Consider the following 18,424-nt stretch of genomic DNA (forward strand, 5'->3'; position numbering starts at 1 on the left):
GAGTCCACATATTCACCATTCAATACACCACTATGGATCCACTCCCATCTCCCTACGAGAAGGCCATCCATAGCACTCACACTTATCTTGCGAGTTTTAGAGTATCCACTTTCACTTGTCTATGAATTATTATAGGCAACCCAGAAGTCCATTACCGCGGACACGGCTATTCGAATAGATGATGTTAACCCTGCAGGGGTGTACTTCTTCACACATGCTCTCACCACTTACCGCCGTTTACACGACATGTACTCGGCAACCTTCAAGCGGAAGCCCAACGAGGGTGTCAGCCACGGCCTACCTAAACACTCAAGTCTCTAGTCCAGGTTTATCGCCTATCCAGGTTCCATCCGCAGGGAGTCCGGGTGAGGTTTCCACATACGGCCCCGAACGATGTGTACAGGGTTCCGAGACACCAAACGGGCACCCGGCATGCCCGGCCACGGTGTATCTACCGCAACATAGCCCACCCCTGGGGTCAGCACTACACACGGCCGCCAACACATAACCTACAAACACCAGAAACTAGTTGCAACTCCTGGACAGATTACTAGGGTGATTAAGAAGCCGAGAGGGTCCATTGGTTTCGGGCCCAATGCGTGGTAGTAACTGTTTCATGGATCACAAACACAGAACTTAGTTCCTGAGGACGGCTTCAATGAGACAACCCACCATGTACTCCTACATGGCCTCTCACCGCTACCTTTACCAAATCATGTTCACACATTTAGCTCTCAACAGTAGGACATGTTCACACACCTCCGATTCATTCCCGATGAATCAGACCTGACACAACCCTATGCAATAGCAGGCATGACAACAAGCATGAATGAGTAGGCACATCAGGCTCAAACAAGTCCTACTCATGCTAGTGGGTTTCATCTATTTACTGTGGCAATGACAGGTCATGCAGAGGATAAGGGGTTCAACTACTGCAACAAGTAACAGATGAATCGTTGTTGTCCTAATGCAGTAAAAGAGAGCAGGAGCGAGAGAGTGGGATTGTATCGGAATGAACAAGGGGGCTTTGCTTGCCTGGCACTCCTGAAGATAGTAAAGCTCTTCATCGGTGTCATCGAATTCATCGCTGGATCAACGTCTACTGAGGGGGAACAAACACCGGCAACTGAGAAAGAACACAATCAACATATGGCAATATGCAACAATATGATGCATGCTATGACATGGCAATATGAATGTGTTTTGGGCTAATGCAACAGAAAGTCATTTTAATTGAAGTGGAATTCAAAACTATATCAAATTCCAACTCCAAACCTATTATGAAATTTGCCCTAATCATGTTTCATCCTAAACAGTGGGGTTAACTTGCTCAAACATGCATGAAAATGGTATGGATGGATTCCTTGAATTTTCTTATAATTTTTCATATATAACTTATTTCATTTGGAGCTATAGATTAATTTCTATGATATTTCAAAGTTTTGGATATTTTCTGAAAATAAATAAATCATTTAGATTTATTTAAAATCCAGAAAAGGTTTTACTACGTCAGCATGACATAAGAGTGACGTCATCAGGTCAACTGTGGCTGGCCAGGTCAAACCTGACCAGTGGGGCCCACTGGTCAGTGACACACCGCTGGCATGAGTCACTGACGTGTGGGGCCGGTCAAAGGCCACGTCAGCAAGGTCAAAGCTGACGTGTGGGTCCCGCGGGGTTGGATTAGTTCTAACTAATTTCGTTAGGTGACTAACTATACCGGTGGGGCCCGTGTGTAAGTGGGTCAGGGGGGTTAATTAGTGGGCGATTAGCCCTAACTAGGTGGCCACCTCAGCGCACCGGCGGCTAGCCGCCGGCGACCAAACGGGGAGGCGGAGGCGCTCGGGATTCGCCGTTCAGCGACCGTTCGACTCGCGGTTTGGCCCTACGGGCTACTAGACGTGCGCCGCATCCAAAAGAGCATGCGGCTAGGCGAGAGGAGGCCGGAAACGACGACTGCAACGACGGCTGGCGGCGGCCAGAGTTCGGCTTAGCACGGGCGAGGCGCTGCGCTAGGCTGACGAGCGAGCTAAGCAGCGGGGCGGATACCTGGGAGCTCCAGGAGCACGCTGGTGCCATTGGACCGAGCGGAGATGCTCAGGAGCGAGGACATCATCGGCCATGGCGGACAGCGGCTTCGGTTGTTAGTGAAGTAGGAGCTACGGCGTGAAAATGGGACAACGGAGAGGGGGGTTCGAGGGAGAGGCTTACGGCGGTTGCAATGGTGCAAACGGCAAGCTCGGAGGAGGCCAGGAGCGGTCGGGCGGCGAGATGGATCTCCGGTGACCGAGGAGGAAGAAGGGGTCGGGGACGGTGAGACGAGGCACGTCCGCTCGCGCGGCTTGACGGAGACGATGTAGAGGTTGACGGAGGAGCTCCTTGGCGCGTCGGGGAGGCGAGGGGAGCACGGTGGCGAGCACTCGGCAGCGTCGGCCATGGCGATCAGAGGAGAGGGAGAGGGCGAGGGGGAGGAGTGAGGTGTCCAGTGGGGTCGGGGCGTCTCCGTGGCGACCAGGCAGTCGAGGGGGGGCACGCAGGCAGGGAGGAGCCAGCGCGGCTCGCCGGCCATCGGGCACGCAGCTGCTTCTCCTCCTGGCAGGAGGAAGAAGACAGTGCTACCCCTGGTGGGCCGGGCTGGCTTTGGCCAGTAGGCCGCTACATTGGTGGGCTGCACGGTAAGGTTCCTCTTTTTTTTAATTCTGTTTTCTATTTATTTCCTCTATTTTGATTTAGGTTTAAAACTAAACCAATTTTGTTGCTTCTGTAAATTATTGTATGGACTAGAAATATTACTGTGGATCCCCACAATAATTTCCAAAATTATTGGACATGTATTTCTTTTATAACAGAAATAAAGCCAATTCAAATACATTATGGTTTAATTCAAAATGCCCAAATTAATTACCCTTAATGCCCTAAAATATTGGTTTGAACTTTTACCTCTTGCCAATATTTTCAGGGATTAAAGTGAACATTTCCTTGGGCTCATTTGAAGAAATTTTTAACTTTCTCATTTTCAAAGATTTCTGAGGCTTTGGGAATTCCCTCAATTCAATTTTCCTTGAATTTAAACATGATGCAACAACCAAGATAGTCCAAAGCCAAGCTGAAGCTAGGGATGTGACAACTCACCCCCACTAAGCAAGAATCTCATCCCGAGATTCAAGTCGTGAGGTAAGGAGATAGAGGGACACAAGCTAACACAATCTTCATGATCCAGATGTCTTTCTTGAGGATATTGATTCATTGCGTCATCTTGATCTTGACGTCTTTGCTTTCGGGATCTTCATCCAGCATGATGATGGCAGAAATAAATTCTACAGGAATCGATCTCCTCGGAGATCGAGCACTCAAGATCAACTCATGGAGTGAGATATAAAACATCTCTTGAGCTGAGACACGAAACACACATCAGGGGTGATGGAAAGAAGCGGATGATAAAGGTTCAAATTTGGTAGGCAACAATTCCACGCTTAAGTAGGATGGTGCATGGTTTCAAAGTAGCGAGGAGATAATTGCCATGATACCATAACGAGACATCTTAAGGCAGGTGACTCGCAGAAATATTCCCTTAAGTGGCAAAAAGAATTACTTTTGATTCAGAGATCATTGAAACTCTTCATACCTGCTTAAGGCAATTTACAATTGATCGTTTGGGATAGCTCGAAGAGATGGCATACTTGGACTAGGATGGATGATGTGGACTACCTTGTTGAGGACAACGCGATGGATGATTTTGCTTATCATCAGGGATGGATGGAACCCGTGGTAGGACCTGTTTGAAGATGATCCTGATCAGTAATTACTGCGAAGGGTAGTCCGTAGTAGGATGACACAATGGTGGTGCAAACTGGGAACAAAATGCAAATGCTAGGAATGATTCTAGTAACTGGGGAGAAACCCAACAGTAGAGAGAGATTCCACTGTTTGAAAGGTTATGGCATAATCGAAGAAACTGAGAACGGATCCCAATTAATGCCGACGATAAATCCTAGTGCTTGTGCGTGCTCTCAAGAACTTGAGCATTTCCGTATTCATCAAGGTTCTGCCAATATCCGTGTCAAGGATCCTGGCAACACAACATGCTACCATGATGAATAATGGTGGAAGATGCAGATGCAAAGAAAAGATAACACTTTCTCAGATTTCACCTTAGCGAGGCCAAGGGATCAGAATCTGGATGATCGACCGAGAGACATTTAGGACTCCGCCTCTAATGTTCTCCTTGATGTGCTAGCATAATCCATTCATAGATATGGTTTGATATCTAGAACATCAGGTAAAAGGTCGGACTTCGGAAGCTCAAGAATCCATAAGGAATAACTACTGGAGTAAATCCTACGTAATCCTTATGGGGAGGTGGCCAACTTACTCAAACAAGATACTACAATAATAGGTCTTCCGGCTGGGTGTGTTGGCCATGACATCCACTTTACCGATTATCGAGGGACCAATATTATAGTTCTTGGAAAATGCTCCAACCATCATATCTGCCTAAGATTCAGATCTGGTTGGTGTTAGGATATTCCAGACTCATCGAGTCTAGAAAAAAAATGAAAGTTTGCAACACAAATCGACGAGACGATGTTGCGAGATTCTCGGGGAATGAACTACGATAGCAAGCTCCAAAACATGAGCTGGTTCTGCTGCAACATGTGAACACGTTGTCCCAGACAAGTATGACCACATAGTAGTCTTATAATAAAACACTACCTAGTTCTGGTGGGGAACCATCATTGAGGATATCAAAATCTTGTGCATGACCTAGGATAGCACAGCAACTCCTTTTCCTGGAACAGGTCAATCAGTGGCTTAGTGTGCTATGGAATTCATATGGAATGAAGATGATCAGTCTATCAGACCATGGAATACTTTGCACGTGCATGACTGACTTGGGATGATTCTAGAGGAAGCAGAACTAACTTTCTCGAACTCACGGCGGCAACTTGCACCAAATGCACGTGAATCAGAGGAAGTCACTTCTTTCATCCAACATATACTTCATGAGCTAGCATGAAGAGATGCTTTCAAAAGTTTCCAACACTCGCTTAATGTTCGACAAAATCATGGAGAGGACATGGATGTTGTCGATGGGCTCAACAACAATTCATCCAGGTTTCCATATAAATGGAATTCCATAATTAAGTGGACACGGTGATAGCAATGGTCAGACCCAAAGAATATAATGATGTATGCTCGAGGAATCAACCGTGAATAAGACAACATTACGAATATTGTTGGTTCTGATTTGATTTGACGATAGCCCACACTCAAGTCAAAGTTTGGATAAGACAATAGCACCGACAATTGATCACGAGGATCAATTGATGAAGATATCATCTTTCTTCAACACACATACAAGATATCCCTTAGGGATGAGCGTGGTAGGACAAGCTTTTATCTTCCAACTCTCCAAGTTGTTGTTAAGCTTAACCAACTAGATCAGGGGTATCCAACACAGATTCCTGGAGAATAGGGTGGCTACAAGAAACCAACTTGATCAAGAACTCAACATAGCGATCAGGTGACAGCCGGGTGATACCTCCGAGAAGATATTCAGAAAATCACGAACCACCGATATGTTATTAAGCTCGAGAACAGTCTTGCTTTTCAGGGCAAGACGATATGATCAAGGAGCGAGGGATTATCACAGTCCTAACTCATTGGTCGATGAGTGCACCCGGAAATATGGACTAGGTAGCACGATCAATCTTAGGATGGTGATTTAATTACCAGCACGCTAAGAATGAGAGTATTGTCCATTAACTACCAAGCAACGGAGTTGCTAGGAATATTGCTTTCACACATCATGGTTCACTTGTCAGCATTCCAGTTATAATAACACGGAACTGAGGAATGAACAATGATGGCAAGAAGTATTACTGCGTCAACAATTCATAAGAGGTGGTGTGATTCTCATGACAGTCCTGACATAAAAGGGGTAATACTCCAGGGTAGAACAGAGCAAAAGTTGGATGGCATTTGATCTGCAGAACACAACTACTTTGACCCAATCCTAAATATGGATGAGGTACTGGAGTTTGTTTCTCCTAATTATTCTGAAATAGAATGGCTTAACGTACCACGAGAATAATAAACATCGATAACACGGATGCACAATTACTCCTGACTATCAATTGATAGACGATGGTCGGAATAACAAATGAAGATGGACAACTCAAGGGGACATATATCTTTCTAAGTTGTGGATGCATAGATTAGTATGTCGAATCAAGTTCAACAGGTTTCTTCCGGATAACCCATGCAGAGAGGTAGGATTGGCAGAGTCACAATATAGAATGGGGAACTCATCGAGAGCCCTCCTGTTGTGATCTTTTGATCCAACAAACTTCTGCCATAAGTGGTTCATAGTATTTGGAAGAAGGAAAATACCACGGACCTCGAGGACTAATGCAAAGGTTACTAATATCCTAAAGGAACTAGCAACACTATCAACATGAGGTAAGTAGGGTGAATCTCAGGTTCAAGAACCCAGGAATAGAATACCTACCACTACATGGCATCATGGGATGCTTTCGAGAATGGTGGCCTGAATTATCACACCGGGAACACAAAACATGGCTAGATTACTAGGTGACTCCCTAAAACACCTAGGTCCATAAAAATAGCTCCAACATATATGTCGAGGCAACAGAGTACTTCAACTCACCGATTAGTGTGATTAATCTGGCCCAATTGGACATCAGGAACAGAAGGAAGGGGTTTGCAAATGCATCAGACTACTTAGAAACCTGGGATGACTCGGACAGCATAACGGTTGTAAATGCTCAAAATGATTTGAGACATCCTGCAAAATGGTGGCATAACCACTCAACAACACAATGTCAAGGTTCTGAGATCAACTGCCAACATACGGAAGTAGTAGGAACGGAACTGAAGCTTGAAACTATCAATTCTATAAATCTATGGATTAGTAGCACGTCATCCTGATAGATAGATGAGAAGGCCTTATTCTTAATCCCCATAGAGAAGAAGAGGTTGACTCAGATCAGAAGGGCATAGGGTAAAGGAGTAAAAAGAGCCTTATGTTCCCTTCCACAATCAATTCCCTTACATAACTAAAGCATTTCTAGACTCGACTTCGACCAGTTTGGCTTGGTAATCCTACAGGCAGTCTGGCTCTGATACCAAAGCTGTCAGGACCCTGATTCCAAGTCACATCGATCTAGCCGGTAACACCTCATATCACTTTGCGGCCTCACGCACGGTATTCCCCATGGGTGTCGCCTTACCATGGTCCGGGACCATTTGCGCCTTTTGGCTCATGTATATGATAGTGTCGCTAGCATCCATATGACAGAGAACCCGGGCCGACATTGCTAGTCGTGAACCCAAAGCGGCACTAACCTATGGGGACAGGCATACATGAATCACATCGAGCGTGTCGGTCAGCAGCGTGTGAATCCGGGCTGTAGCACTGGGCTAACAGGACTCCGGATGTCACCGCGTGACATTTCCCCGAAAGGACAGACACAGGAACGACGTGAAACACATGCCGGCCAGTCAAGTGTCCTGAGTAGTAGTGCTGGGCTAGCAGGACTCCGGTGAACCGGGCTGTAGTGGACTACTATGGCTCATGGAAGCACTAGACTACATTTCCCCATAAGAGAGACTGCCAAGGATAAACAACTAGATTGTCGGATCCCACACATACCAAGCATTTCAATCATACACACAATATGCTCGATATGTGTAAATACAACATGGCATCACAACATAACCCTGCAACTCAAGTATTTATTCATTAGGCTCCGAGGAGAGAGATATTACAAACATGGGTCCCATGACCCAACAATCATAGCATACAAGTCAAAGCACATGCGGAAGCTTAACATGTCTGAGAACAGACATCTACAAATGAAAAAGGCTAAGAAGCCTGACTATCTACCAGATCCTGCCGAGGGCACAAGATCATAGCTGAGGTATCAAGCTAAACGTCGAAGTCCAGGCGGAACTACTAGCGAGACTGAAATCTCTCTGCAAAACATAAATTAAGCAAACGTGAGTACAAAGGTACTCAGCAATACTTACATCAGAACTAAACTACATATGCATCGGTATCAACAAGGGGGGGTGGTGGAGTTTAACTGCAGAAAGCCAGCTTTGACTCAGTGGCTAACCTGAACTACGATTGCAAGCAACTCTTTGAGGTGGCGCACACGAGTCCACATATTCACCATTCAATACACCACTATGGATCCACTCCCGTCTCCCTATGAGAAGGCCATCCATAGCACTCACACTTATCTTGCGAGTTTTAGAGTATCCACTTTCACTTGTCTATGAACTGTTATAGGCAACCCAGAAGTCCATTAGCGCGGACACGGCTATTCGAATAGATGATGTTAACCCTGCAGGGGTGTACTTCTTCACACACGCTCTCACCACTTACCTCCGTTTACACGACATGTACTCGGCAACCTTCAAGCGGAAGCCCAATGAGGGTGTCAGCCACGGCCTACCTAAACACTCAAGTCTCTAGTCCAGGTTTATCGCCTATCCAGGTTCCATCCGCAGGGAGTCCGGCCGAGGTTTCCACATACGGCCCCGAACGATGTGTACAGGGTTCCGAGACACCAAACGGGCGCCCGGCATGCCCGGCCACGGTGTATCTACCGCAACATAGCCCACCCCTGGGGTCAGCACTACGCACGGCCGCCAACACATAACCTACAAACACCAGAAACTAGTTGCAACTCCTGGACAGAGTACTAGGGTGATTAAGAAGCCGAGAGGGTCCATTGGTTTCGGGCCCAATGCGTGGTAGTAACTGTTTCATGGATCACAAACACAGAACTCAGTTCCTGAGGATGGCTTCAATGAGACAACCCACCATGTACTCCTACATGGCCTCTCACCGCTACCTTTACCAAATCGTGTTCACACATTTAGCTCTCAACAGTAGGACATGTTCGCACACCTCTGATTCATTCCCGATGAATCAGACCTGACACAACCCTATGCAATAGCAGGCATGACAACAAGCATGAATGAGTAGGCACATCAGGGTCAAACAACTCCTACTCATGCTAGTGGGTTTCATCTATTTACTGTGGCAATGACAGGTCATGCAGAGGATAAGGGGTTCAACTACCGCAACAAGTAACTGATGAATCGTTGTTGTCCTAATGCAGTAAAAGAGAGCAGGAGTGAGAGAGTGGGATTGTATCGGAATGAACAAGGGGTTTTTGCTTGCCTGGCACTCCTGGAGATAGTAAAGCTCTTCATCGGTGTCATCGAATTCATTGCTGGATCAACGTCTACTGAGGGGGAACAAACACCGGCAACTGAGAAAGAACACAATCAACACATGGTAATATGCAACAATATGATGCATGCTATGACATGGCAATATGAATGTGTTTTGGGCTAATGCAACAGAAAGTCATTTTAATTGAAGTGGAATTCAAAACTATATCAAATTCCAACTCCAAACCTATTATGAAATTTGCCCTAATCATGTTTCATCCTAAACAGTGGGGTTAACTTGCTCAAACATGCATGAAAATGGTACAAATGGATTCCTTGAATTTTTTTGATAATTTTTCATATATAACTTATTTCATTTGGAGCTATAGATTAATTTCTATGATTTTTCAAAGTTTTGGATATTTTCTGAAAATAAATAAATCATTTAGATTTATTTAAAATCCAGAAAAGGTTTTACTACGTCAGCATGACATAAGAGTGACGTCATCAGGTCAACTGTGGCTGGCCAGGTCAAACCTGACCAGTGGGGCCCACTGGTCAGTGACACACCGCTGGCATGAGTCACTGACGTGTGGGGCCGGTCAAAGGCCACGCCAGCAAGGTCAAAGCTGACGCGTGGGTCCCGCGGGGTTGGATTAGTTCTAACTAATTTCGTTAGCTGACTAACTAAACCGGTGGGGCCCGTGTGTAAGTGGGTCAGGGGGTTAATTAGTGGGCGATTAGCCCTAACTAGGTGGCCACCTCAGCGCACCGGCGGCTAGCCGCCGGCGACCAAACGGGGCGGCGGAGGCGCTCAGGATTCGCCGTCCGGCGATCGTTCGACTCGCGGTTTGGCTCTACGGGCTGCTGGACGTGTGCCGCATCCAACAGAGCATGCGGCTAGGCGAGAGGAGGCCAGAAACGACGACTGCAACGATAGCTGGCGGCGGCCGGAGTTCGACTTAGCACGGGTGAGGCGCTGCGCTAGGCTGACGAGCGAGCTAAGCGGCGGGGCGGATTCCTGGGAGCTCCAGGAGCACGCTGGTGCCACTGGACCGAGCGGAGATGCTCAGGAGCGAGGACATCATCGGCCATGGCGGAATGCGGCTTCGGTCATCAGTAAAGTAGGAGCTACGGCATGAAAACGGGACAACGGAGAGGGGGGGTTCGAGGGAGAGGCTTACGGCGGTTGCAACGGTGCAGACGGCAAGCTCGGAGGAGGCCAGGAGCGGTCGGGGCGGCGAGATGGATCTCCGGTGACTGAGGAGGAGGAAGGGGTCGGGGACGGTGAGACGAGGCACGTCCGCTCGCGCGGCTTGACGGAGACGATGTAGAGGTCGACGGAGGATCTCCTTGGCGCGTCGGGGAGGCGAGGGGAGCACGGTGGCTGCGAGCTTCGCGATGGCGAGCGCTCGGCAGCATCGGCCATGGCGATCAGAGGAGAGGGAGAGGGCGAGGCGGGAGGAGTGAGGTGTCCAGTGGGGTCGGGGCATCTTTGTGGCGACCAGGCAGTCGAGGGGGGGCACGCAGGCAGGGAGGAGCCAGCACAGCTCGCCGGCCATCGGGCACGCAGCTGCTTCTCCTCCTGGCAGGAGGAAGAAGATAGTGCTGCCCCTGGTGGGCCGGGCTGGCTTTGGCCAGTAGGCCACTACAGTGGTGGGCTGCACGGTAAGGTTCCTCTCTTTTTTTTAATTCTGTTTTCTATTTATTTCCTCTGTTTTGATTTAGGTTTAAAACTAAACCAATTTTGTTGCTTCTGTAATTATTGTATGGACTAGAGATATTACTCTAGAGCCCCACAATAATTTCCAAAATTATTGGACATGTATTTCTTTTATAACAGAAATAAAGCCAATTCAAATACATTATGGTTTAATTCAAAATGCCCAAATTAATTACCCTTAATGCCCTAAAATATTGGTTTGAACTTTTACCTCTTGCCAATATTTTCAGGGATTAAAGTGAACATTTCCTTGGGCTCATTTGAAGAAATTTTTAACTTGCTCATTTTCAAAGATTTCTGAGGCTTTGGGAATTCCCTCAATTCAATTTTCCTTGAATTTAAACATGATGCAACAACCAAGATAGTCCAAAGCCAAGCTGAAGCTAGGGATGTGACATCGCCGCAGTCGGCGGCCATCGTGGTGCAGTCCGGAGGGAGGGTCCTTCCCTTCTTGGACCCTTCGGCCTCCCCGGTTGGGTCGGCCTTCCTTTTCTTGTCTCCCGCGGCTGGGGGGAGAACTTTCCTCTTCCTCCTCCTCGTCTTCGTGGGAGGAGTGCGTGTCGGAGTCACCAGACGATGAGTCCGATACAACCTTGCGCCGGAGACCCTTTCGGGTCCCCGCGGCCTTCTTCTTGGTCTTCTTCACCGGTACCTCGTAAGGTGCTGGAGTCAGCATCTTCGTTAGGAGAGCGCCTGCAGGATCTTCGGGCAGGGGGCTGGCCAATCAAGTTTCTCCGCTGTCTTTATCTAGTCCTGTTAATGGCATAGAAGCTTAGATCCTGTATATGAATAAAATGGGGCAAATAAATACCCTGAGAGATATAAAAACTTACTGGATTGGCACGGCATTTTGTGCTGAGTCTGCGGTCCTCGGTGAGGGAAGGAGGAATCTCGGCGCCCTTGAACAGCACCCTCCAGACATCCTCGTGCGTCGTGTCATAGAGCTCTCGCAGCGTCTGGTGCTTGGCCGAGTCGAACTCCCACAAATCGAATGCCTGTCGTTGACACGGGAGGATCCGGCGGAAGAGCATGACCTGGACCATGTTGACAAGCTTGATTTTCTTGCTCGTCATGTTCCGGATACAGGTCTGGAGTCCGGTCAACTCTACCGAAGAACCCCAGGACAGGCCCTTCTCTTTCCAGGAGGTGAGCCGCGTGGGGATTCCAGATCAAAATTTGGGGGCCGCCACCTAGTTGGAGTCACGCGGCTCGGTGATGTAGAACCACCCTGATTGCCACCGCTTTATGGTATCCACATAGGTGCCCTCAAGCCAGGTGACATTAGGCATCTTGCCCACCATGGCGCTCCGCACTCTGCTTCCTGGCCACCCACCACCTTCGGTTTAACATTGAAGGTTTTCAGCCATAGGCCGAAGTGGGGCCTGAAGCAGAGGAAGGCCTCGCACACGACGATAAACGTCGAGATGTTGAGGATGAAATTGGGGGCCAGATCATGAAAATCCAGCCCATAGTAGAACATGAGCCCATGGACAAATGGGTGGAGGGGAAATCCCAGTCCGCGGACAAAATGGGTAAGAAAAACTACCCTCTCATGGGGTTCGGGCATTGGGATGATCTGCCCCGCATTTGGCAGCCAGTGCGCGATATCCGCGGCCAGATATCCGGCTTCCCGTAACTTTTTGATGTTCTCCTCCATGACGGAGGAGACCATCCACTTGCCTCCTGCTCCAGACATGCTTGGAGTGGTTTGAGAAGAGGAACGCGAGCTTGGGCGCTAGAGCTCGAGTGTGCGGGAACGGGTAAGCAAGGAGGAAGAAGGCGTGATTGAAAAGAGTGAATCATTGTCCCTTTATAAGGGTGGAAGAGGCGATGCGTCTCCCCACTTGCCTGGTAAAACCGCTTATTCCCCAGGCACCGTAATTGATGGCGCGATTGGGTTACCCATGTCCGTATTGATGAGAATCCCGTAATAAGGGGGACACGATCTCTGCTTTGACAAGACGTGTCGACAAAACCGCCCCATGTTATGTGCGGTGCTGGTTGAGAAAAACGGTTCGAATAATGACCGAGCCATGACATAACATCGTGCTGTCAGAACGCGTCATCAGATTAGATTTGTGCAAATATTATTCTCTCTGCGGTAGTATGTGGAACTTGTTTTGTAGAGCCGGACACTATTCTGGTGTTCAAAATCTTCTATGGAGTGTTCAGAGGAGGAACCCGCCTTGCAATGCCGAAGACAATACTGCGCGTCGGACTCATCGTCATTGAAGCCTAGTTCAGGGGCTACTGAGGGAGTCCTGGATTAGGGGGTCTCCGGACAGCCGGACTATATCCCATGGCCAGACTGTTGGACTATGAAGATATGAGATTGAAGACTTCGTCCCGTGTCCCGATGGGACTCTACTTGGCGTGGAAGGCAAGCTAGGCAATACGGATATGTATATCTCCTCCTTTGTAACCGACCTTGTGTAACCCTAGCCCCCTCCGTGTCTATATAAACCGGAGGGTTTAGTCTGTAGGACAACATACAATCATACCATAGGCTAGCTCCTAGGGTTTAGCCTCTTTGATCTCGTGGTAGATCAACTCTTGTAATACTCATATCATCAAGAACAATCAAGCAGGATGTAGGGTATTACCTCCATCAAGAGGGCCCGAACCTGGGTAAACATCGTATCCCCTACCTCCTGTTACCATCCGCCTTAGACGCACAGTTCGGGACCCCCTACCCGAGATCCACCGGTTTTGACACCAACAAGGGGTGTTATCTCCTAGGAGAGCCCCAAACCTGGTTAAAGTTCACCGACGTACGTATCTACGCCTTATCCCGTTTCCTGGCACCGGCGACATCTTACTATCCCCCACCATGATAAGCCATCCTTTGGCATATTTCGCACGACACCCCCGACATTTGGCGCCCACCGTGGGGCCTGGTGCACTGTCGTTCAGAGATCTGTTCTGGACGGGACCCTTGTTCCTCCCTAGCGAGCGTAGCCAGCCTGGAACGGCCGATGGTGCTTGCGCCGACGCGCTGTATGGCGTGGACGTCGCCTGCGCGGCAGCCTGCCTCACCGATCTTGTTGGCGAGATCCGCCACTCCGACGAGCCCGCGCCCGTCGCAGCCGCACTCGGCTCCAAGAGCTGCTTCGTTGACCTCCTTGACAAGCTCCAGATTGCCAACGAGCCTTCTACCAACCTGGGGTCAGTTAGCTCCACCGACCCGATGCTTGTCGACATAGATACGGCCTCCTTCGACTCCTTCCCCACCAACGTGGTGGTCATTGACGACCCGCTCCCTCGCGCGGAGAGCGGCGGCAACACCGTCACTGTGGTGCTTGTCCTCAGCCATGATTGGACTTCCGGAGGAGCCGGCCAAGACCCATTGCAGCCACCAGTGCGGGACCTGTCCACACCCATCACGGCTGACGCAGATGTCGAGACGCTAGAAGCTTGCCGCGTCTCACTTGTTGAGAATGCCCAGAAGCTGGCTACCATGAGATGCCTCTCCGAGGCCTTCCAGCGCGAGGTTGACCGCGCCATTGGCGGCACGCCAACTGTTGGCGGGCCCAGTCGCGTGGGCACGGTCCGGCAGCGAGGCGGCGCTGTCACCAGCATGTTTGGAGTAGACCGCCCTATCTACGCCATGCCCAGGGAGAACATATGCGCTGCCCAGGCAGTAGATGAGCTGGACCACCTGGAGGGCAACGAGCATCGCTACATGATGGAGCGCGTTCAGTAGCTTATTGACGCGGCGGCTGCCCTGCAAGAAGCCGGCTGCCGTGCGAAAGAGCCCGGCCAGCGGGTGGAGAACCCGCCCCTTCTTCAGGAGCATGGCACGACTTCCCAGACACCGACAGGAGGCGTCCGCGACAAACGAGAGAAGGAGCCGGCTGTCAACCGCAACCAAACTCGCATCACCATCGAGCGCGACCAAGATGGCCGCCCACGAGCAGTAGACAACGGGGCGACTATCCGCCACCTCCGCCTCCTCGAAGGGAGAGACGCATTTCCCCGTCGCCTGTTGATCACCCAACACTCGGCGACTGGCTAGGCCGCTTAGAGGGAGTCGGAGAGAATGACGCCCGCCACAGGATCGACCGCCTGGCACGATCCCTGGCGCTGGAAGAAGAAGACGCGATGTGCCCGCCTTGCTTCGGCCCCCGCATTCGCGACGAGCCCTTCCCCAAAGGGTTCTTGCTCCCAAAAGACACGCCCTAGTACAATGGCACCGTGAAGCCACAGGATTGGCTGGTGGAATACTCCACAGCCGTCAGCATAGCAAACGGCAGCAAGCACATTGCCATGAAGTACATCCCGCTCATGCTCCAGGGCACGGCCCGGACGTGGCTGAACAACCTCAAGTCCTACAGCGTCAACAGTTGGGTGGATTTCACCGAAGTGTTCATCCGCAACTTCACCAGCACCTACAAACGGCCGCCAAGCCCCACCAGCTCTCGTTGTGCATTCAAGGCCCAGATGAGTCCACTCGCGACTACCTGACGTAGTGGGATGAACTGCGCAACTCCTGTGAAGGGGTGCATGAGGTCCAGGCGATTGAGTACTTCACAGCCGGGTGCCGAGAGGGCACCCTGCTCAAGCACCGACTCCTGTGCGACGAGCCTGCTACACTCGATGAACTGATGATCATAGCAGACAAGTGCGCCACTGCCGACTCCTCCATGAAGTCGGAGCTCCGAGTGGACACTTCCGGAAAGGTGCTCCCTCTGGTCCCCAGAACGCCGACTGCCAAAAATAGTCGGCGGCAGCAGCCGAACGACAACAAGCGCAAGGCCTCGCTTCCGGCTTCTACTAGCCGGTAGGTGGCGACAGTCGAAGATCAGCAGCCTAAAGGACAACCTGGCCCCAAGCGCCAGAAGGGCGACAAGCCTTCTTGGCTACCCACTTTCTCCTACGAGTAGGCCCTTGATGCTCCCTGCAAGTTCCACAGTGGTGCGAAGCCATCCAATCACACCACCCGAAAGTGTCATTGGCTCACCCGAATCTCCAAGGGCAATGGACTGCTGCCCCCTCCGCCTGCTGGCTCGCCTCCTCCTCCTCCTCAGCAGCCGATGGCCCGACTAGCAGTCGGCGCCATTCAAGATGACTACCCCGAAGAGCATGGATCCTACGTCGTCTTCACCAGCGTGGCAAACGATCGGAGCAGTCAGCGTCAGCAGCACCGAAATGTGAATGCCGTTGCTTCAAGTGCTCCAGAATTCATGCATTGGTCTAAGAAGCCCATCAGCTGGAGCCGGGCTAACCACCCAGAGGTGATGCCCTCTCTAGGTTCTTATGCTCTGGTGTTGCATGCTACCCTTGCAACGGAGAGGCGAGCTGCTCGTTTCTCCTGAATTCTGATAGATGGCGGTAGCAACATCACCATCCTATACCGCGATACCATGTAAAAGTTATGCATTAAAGAGAGGCAGCTCCAGCCCAACCGGACTGATTTCCATGGTATTGTGCCTGACCTGTCCTGCTCACCGATCGGCAAGGTCAAGATAGATGTCATCTTTGGAGGCAAAGATCACTTCCGTTGCGAGGCGATTTGGTTTGAGGTGGTGGACCTTGAGAGCCCTTATCATGTACTCCTGGGTCGGCCGGCTCTGGCCAAGTTCATGGAGGTACCACACTATGCCTACCTCAAGATGAAGATGCAAGGAACCAAGGGCATTATCACGATATCTGGAGATTATGAGAAGTCGGCCGATTGTGCTGCGGCCAGCAGTCGGCTGGTCGAGTCCCTTGTGATTGCTGTTGAGAAGAAGCTCCTGGACCGGGTGGTGGCCATGACCAGCAAGCAGCCGGACATGCCCCCAGAGCTCAAAGAGTCGGAGACCCAGGGCTCCACCCAACTGGCCAAAGAGACGAAGAAGATTCCCTTGGACCCAGAGCACCCGGAAAGGCACGCTGTCACAGGGGCCAACCTTGACAGTGAATAGGAAAGCGAGCTCGTCGATTTCCTTCATGAGAATCGGGACATCTTCGCATGGTATCCCAAGGACATGCTGGGTGTACCGACGGATTTCGCCGAGCACAAGCTACATGTCAGAGCAGATGCCAAGCCGGTCAAGCAACCCCTCCGCCGACTGTCGAAGGAGAAAAGAAGAATTGTTGGTGAAGAAATAGCCCGGCTTCTAGCAGCCGGCTCCATCATGGAAGTATTTTTCCAGAGTGGCTTGCCAACCCATTCCTTGTACTGAAGAACAAGAAGTTGCGCATGTGCATTGATTACACCAGCCTCAATAAAGCTTGCCCAAAGGATCTGTTTGCTTTCCCTCGGATTGACCAAGTGATAGACTCCACAGCCAAATGCGAGCTGTTGAGTTTTTTGGATGCTTATTCAGGATATCACCAGATCAAGTTGAACCCGACGGACCGCCTGAAGAACGCTTTCATCACACCATTCGGAGCCTTCTACTACTTGACCATGACATTTGGTTTGAGAAATGCCGGTGCCACCTTTCGGCGTTTGCATGCAGAAGTGCCTCCTCAAGCAACTCGGCAGAAATGCCCATGTCTATGTAGACGATGTTGTGCTAAAGACGGGGAAGCGCGGCACCCTCTTGGAAGATCTCAAGGAAACTTTTGAAAATCTGCGCCAATTTCAGATTAAGCTCAACCCGGAGAAATGCGTCTTTGGGGTATCAGCTGGCCAACTCCTTGGCTTCCTGGTCTGAGAGCGCGGCATTGAGTCCAACCCCGTGAAGATCAAAGCCATTGAGAGAATGGAGAAGCCCACCTGACTGCGAGACATTCAGAAGTTCACCGGCTGCTTGGCATCCATCAGCCGCTTCATTATTCGGCTGGGTGAGAAGGCTCTTCCTCTGTACCAACTCATGAAGAAAACCAGTCACTTCGAGTAACGACAAGGCGGACGAGGCAATTCTCCAGTTGAAGAAGATGGTAACTACCCCGCCTGTCATGGCGGCTCCAGCTGCCAAAGAGCCCATGTACCTCTACATCACTGCTACCAGCCGGGTGGTCAGCACTGTCATAGTAGTGGAGCGCCCAGAGGCCGGCATGGCACAGCCGGTCCAGAGGCTTGTGTATTACTTGAGTGAGGTGCTGTCCACCTTAAAGCAGAACTATCCCCACTACCAGAAGATGTGCTACAGTGTGCACTTTGCCACCAAGAAGTTGAAGCCCTATTTTCAAGAGCACCCCATCACGGTTGTCTATACTGCTCCACTTGCCGAGATCATAGGCAGCAGAGATGCGTCTGGCCGGGTGGCCAAATGGGCCATCGAGTTGGCCCCCTACGCCATCTTCTACCAGCCGCGCACCGCCATCAAGTCCCAAGCACTGGTCGACTTCCTCGTCGACTGGGTCGAGACCCAATACATGCCGCCTGCTCTAGACTCCACCCATTGGCGGATGCACTTTGATGGCTCAAACATGCGCAGCGTCTTAGGAGTCGGCGTTGTCCTCACCTCTCCCAAGGACAACAAGCTCACATACACTCTGCAAATTCACTTCGCCGCCTCCAACAATGTGGCCGAGTATGAGGCGCTAGTACACGGCCTT

Source organism: Triticum dicoccoides, chromosome 5A (genome assembly GCF_002162155.2).
Source record: "Triticum dicoccoides isolate Atlit2015 ecotype Zavitan chromosome 5A, WEW_v2.0, whole genome shotgun sequence".
NCBI classification, from domain to species: Eukaryota; Viridiplantae; Streptophyta; class Magnoliopsida; order Poales; family Poaceae; genus Triticum; species Triticum dicoccoides.